Raw genomic sequence first — 5,285 nt, forward strand, 5'->3', positions numbered from 1 at the left:
CCATTGCCTTGGAGTCCAATTCTGGCTCACAGTGTCCCTATAGGACACAGCAGAACTGCACCATAGGGTTTCCAAGGCCGTAAATTTTCGTGGAAGCAGGCTGCCACATCTTTTTGCCAGGAGCAGCTGGTGGAGTCAAACCACAAACTTTTTGATTAGCAGCCGAGCACTTAACCATTGGACCACCAGGGTTCCTTCCATCGGGGCAGAGCAGCCTAATCCTGTGGTGTAGTTTCCGGAGCTATTTCTGGAAGCTCAGCCTAGATTCTGTGTTTTGGGCCTTCCCCCAATTCTGTGAGCTATCTTTAACCCTTTTTGGAAAAAAAAAAGTCCCTTTTGCTTAAAATAGAATGGATTCTATTGTTTGCAGTTAAGAACCCTGACCTATGCAAACGAATAATGGTAAGAGTGATGGAATGAGAGGCCTAAACGGGATTAATCAAACCCATTGCCATCCAGTCAATTCTCGACTCACAGTGACCCTACAGGACAGAGCAGAACTGCCCCACAGGGTTTCCAAGGAGCAGCTGGTGGATTCGAACTGCCGACCTTGTGGTTAGCCGCGGAGCTCTTGACCACTCAGTGCGCCACCAGGGCTCCTAAGTGGGTTTGAAGGGAAAGAGGCTGATAGAGAAAAGCAGAGGCATTGCAAGACCAGAGGTTTCAAAAAAGAAATGCACGAGAAATAAAGGCTAGGGCACACGGCGGCCCTGGTCACGCGGCATGTCAGTGGCTGCACCGCCCTGGCTCCCGCCCGTCCCGCTCCCGTCCCGACAGGCCTGGAGCGCGGCAGCCCCCAGCCACCGCCGCGGACGCCTCCAGGACGCCGGCGCCGTTCCGCGCTGTGCGGACCACCGGGCAGTCGTGGTCTTCCTGCGGCGTTTCCTGTGTTACATCCGCAGGGACTACGTGGATCTGGCCTGATCCTCAGGAGTTTCTTAGGAGCAGCAAATGTCACACAGTGCTTGGACAGTCATCCTTCCATCAACTGAGCCTTTCTGCAAACTGGGGATGCTCATGAAATCTATGTTGACCTCGGGAGAGACATTTATAAAAGATGGGGAATGAAAAGAAGTGAAGAAATTGCCTCCTCAGGAGAGAGTCTCCATGTGCAATCAGATTTACTCTCAGAAAGCATTCAGACCCGTGACTGGCCCCTGCTTGGTTTTCAAGGAGACCCAGCTCAGCAAGGAGGAACCCCTCATTTTAGGTCCAGGTAACAACATCCATTTTACACACCCCATCAGAAATAGGTTGGATCACACACCCACCAACTGTTTTTACAGCTTGTAGCTCAGCAGGTCAGCTTTAGGAACAGACCTTCAGTTATCCTCGGGTGACTCTATACAAAACGTGTTGCTTCTAAACGACCCCTCGGGAACAGGACCTTAAATGTTTGGGGTATAGTATCCTTGTGAAATGTCTAACTTGCTGGCTCTGCTAGCCTCTGAGTTATAAAAACACAAAGAGATAATGTACCAGTTGACTTGTGTGCTGAGAGGCACCAGTTGTCAAAAATGTGCTTTTGTACAAAACTTCAAAAATACGATTCTTAATTTTTTTTACATTATGATATATTCATTCAATGAAAGATTAATTTTTTCGACGTTTAAAATCATAAATTCTTAGAAGAATATATGGGGCAAGGGAGAGCAACTCAAGACCCTTTTGTTCAGTGAAAAAAGCAAGATATCAAATGGTATAGGAAACCCTGGTGGCATAGTGGTTAGGTGCTATGGCTGTGAACCAAAGGGTTGGCAGTTAGAATCCGCCAGGTGCTCCTTGGAAACGCTATGGAACAGTTCTACTTTTGTTTTGGTTTTCAAATGGTATAAGTAATATAATCCCAATTTTATATGTATCTGTAAAAAAAAAAATTTTTTTTTCTAGTGTATATTTCTGTATGTTTAGAAAAAGGACAGGAAATAAACACACCAGAATATCGCCCATAGTGATCTAGCTGTAGATTACAGGTGTTCTTACTTTTTCTTACTTTTTTCTCCATAGTTTTCTGTATTTTCTAACTGTACTAAAATGAGCACGATTAGTTTGGGGGGGGCAGGAAAAGATCTTTAAAAATTATGTGAAGAATACATTTCTAAATAACAAGTTCCACAAATGTGCACATTAAATAGGCAGCAATCCACACACTTTCATCGTAATGGTTTAACTTGGAGAAAATGTGGCAAACCAAACCCCTTTCACCTAGTCCATGTCACCACGCACCCACGGTCAGTTCCACGAGGATTTATTATTATTATTTTTTGGTAAAAGGAGAAAAATAATTGTTTCATATATTTTAAGACACATAACTATATGGTCAGTATGCTGGAGGGAAGGGACTTTAACTTTTTTTAAAAAGAAAAACTTTTTTACCCTGGTAGCGTAGTGGTTAAGAGCTACAAAAAAGGTTGGCAGTTTGAATCCACCAGGTGCTCCTTGGAAACCCTGTGGGGCAGTTCTAGTCTGTCTGTAGAGTCACTGAGTCAGAATCAACTTGACAGCAACCGGTTTGGTTTTTGTGGTTTGCTTATGTAGTCCTAGATAGCTGCTGTTTCTCACCCCCAAATTACTTTTATCTAGAGGACTATTTGCCATCTTCTATTTTTATAGAATCTTAATAAAAAATGTTCCAGAAATTCCAATGGAAAGTACAAGTACAAAATATTGATACTTATTAACAAGTATAATAGTGCTTTGGACTTAACGATGCTTTTCAGTCACACATGGAAACTGTATATGTATATATATATAATAAAAATATTTGAATGTATTTTCATGTCTATGTACATAGACACTCATGTTTTCAATCAATAAAAATTAAATTTTTCATAAAATATATATATAAAAAAGAAAGGATAGAATAGGCTGAGGGTAACAGGTCATGGGATATTTGAATTTAAGATTTGACAGTTAGGGCAGTTCCTGTTGTCGTTAGGTGCCGTCAGGTCAGTTCCAACTCACAGCAACCCCGTGTACAACAGAACGAAACACTGCCCTGTCCTGTGCCATCCTCACAATTGTTGCTATGTTTGAGCCCATTGTTGCCACTACTGTGTCAATCCATCTCCTTGAGGGTCTTTCTCTTTTCCACTGACCCTCTACCTTACCAAGCATAGCCTCTTTCTCTAGAGATTGGCCTCTCCTGATAACATGTCCGAAGTATGTGAGACAAAATGAAGTCTCACCATCCTCGCTTCCCAGGAGCACTCTAAAAAACCAAAAACCAAACCCATTGCCATCCAGTCGATTCCAACTCATAGCAACCCTATAGGACAGAGTAGAACTGCCCCATAGAGTTTCCAAGGAGTGCCTGGCGGATTTGAACTGCCAACCTTTTTGTTAGCAGCCGTAGCACTTAACCACTATGCCACCGGAGTTTCCAGGAGCACTCTCATGATGACAAAATACAGGATGTGGTCGTGGGCTGTTGTGGAATGGAAGGGAAGATCATTGAAGTTGAGGAGGTCAAGCAACGAAGAGGTTAAGATATTGGATTGTTATCTCTTGACATTGAAGTCACCTGGAATAAGGGCAGGATGGGAAGAGAGAGAGAGACTCCAGTCCAGGTCCCCAGATCCTTAAGGACTGCGGGTGAGTAAGCAGCAGGTGGTAGAGTTTCAAAGAGGAGAGAAATGGCAAAACTGAAAGGAAGGAACCTTGCAGGAATCTCTGGAAGCAACACTAATGCATAAGGGCCCCAGGGTGCCTGAGGTGTGGGGAAGTCACAGCCTCGCTGGAGATGCTGCCAGGAAGATAGGGTCATCAGGGGAGCCAGGTTCTCTGTTAGTGCCATTAAAAAAAACAAAAAATCACTTGCCATGGAGTTGATTCCTATTCATAGCAACCCCGTGCTGTGTCAGAGTAGAACTGTGCTCCATAGGATTTTCAATGGCTGATATTTTGGAATGAAACCACCAGGCCTTTCTTCCAAGGCACCTCTGGGTAGAGTCAAACCTCCACACTTTCAGTTAGCAGCCAAGCACATTACACATTACCACATGCACCACCAGGGATGTTAAGGCCATAGGTGCTGGGAGTAGACTCTGAAAGGGATGACCACATAGGGAGCTTTCATGAATGAGGATTCTAGATGGTAAAATGGAAAGGCTTGGAAGGGAAGGAAGCAGTGGAAGGCTTGGTTGGAGAAAGGAAATTCAAAACAGCAAGGGGCTGAGCATACAGGAATGAGCATATGCTGCGAGGGGCTTGTATTTTAAGTGGTAACTGGCATGACTGATGGGGCCCAGTGGCCGCTAGGACTCCAGAGGACTCAGTCTCCATAAAATGCTGGCAAATCAGAGTGGACTGGCCTCTGAGGAAGGGATCAGCCCCAGTCAGGACTGATGGTCTTTAAAGGAATCCTAGACCAAGTGAGAAAATTACTTAACCTCTCCGGAACTCAGTTTTCTCTCTCTCTCTCTTTTTTTTAATTTTTGTTGTGCTTTAAGTGAAAGTTTACAAATCGAGTCAGACTGTCATACAAAAATTTATAAACACCTTGTTATATACTCCTAATTGCTCTCCCCCTCAGTTTTCTCTTTTGAAAAATGGGTACAATAATACCTAACTTGCCAAGTTGTGGCAAATTAAAAAATGAAGCTAAAATAAGGCACTTAACTGAATATCTGGCTCAAGGTAAGTTTTCAGTAAAAATGGCTGCTATTACTTTTCTTGTTATTATAATTAAGTCCTTTTGGGGAGGCTGAGGCCTGGATGAGAGATGAATGTGTGTGGGGGTGGGGGTGGGGCATCCCTGGGCTTGAGAAATCTTAGGGTCCAGTCCATGGCTTTCTTTCCTGTCCTTCCTGCCCTCTTCAAGAAAGTTTGCCCTTTGCTTCTTTAGGACCCAGGGGCACTATTTATGTCAATCTAGGGTACTGAAGATAGAATCTCTCACCATCACCAGACAGAAAGTACCCTTAAGAGTAGACCATCCCTCAGGTCCTAGTGCCCAAGATTCAGGGTACACCTTATGCCCTGCGCCTGACCCGGTCTTCTCTCAACAGTCTCTCTGAGTCCCTAAACACCCTCCCCGTCCCCACCCCCACCCTTCAGCCTCCAGCAAGACAAAATCTTGGCCAGAGGATTGTCATGGGCAGCAGAGGCCAGACACAAAGTCCCTGGGCCCAGCCATCACCATGGTGACAAGCTGGAGGGCCTGAGGTAACTGTAGGGAGCTGGCCGCCGAGCTGTGGAGAGTGCAGCTCTGTGCCAGCCTGTCTCAGGCACCCTGCTCCTTCTGCCCCTCTCTCCAGTCTTCCTAGTTGCCTTTCCCACCACTC

The 5,285-nt window shown here is 44.9% G+C and overlaps 1 pseudogene; it reads left to right on the forward strand.

Moving 5' to 3' along the window:
• The first annotated feature begins 723 nt into the window (after positions 1-723).
• LOC100674517 (peroxiredoxin-like 2C) lies at positions 724-1,657 on the forward strand (annotated as a pseudogene).
• Positions 1,658-5,285: the final 3,628 nt, after the last annotated feature.

This window comes from Loxodonta africana, chromosome 20 (assembly GCF_030014295.1).
Source record: "Loxodonta africana isolate mLoxAfr1 chromosome 20, mLoxAfr1.hap2, whole genome shotgun sequence".
Lineage (NCBI taxonomy): Eukaryota > Metazoa > Chordata > Mammalia > Proboscidea > Elephantidae > Loxodonta > Loxodonta africana.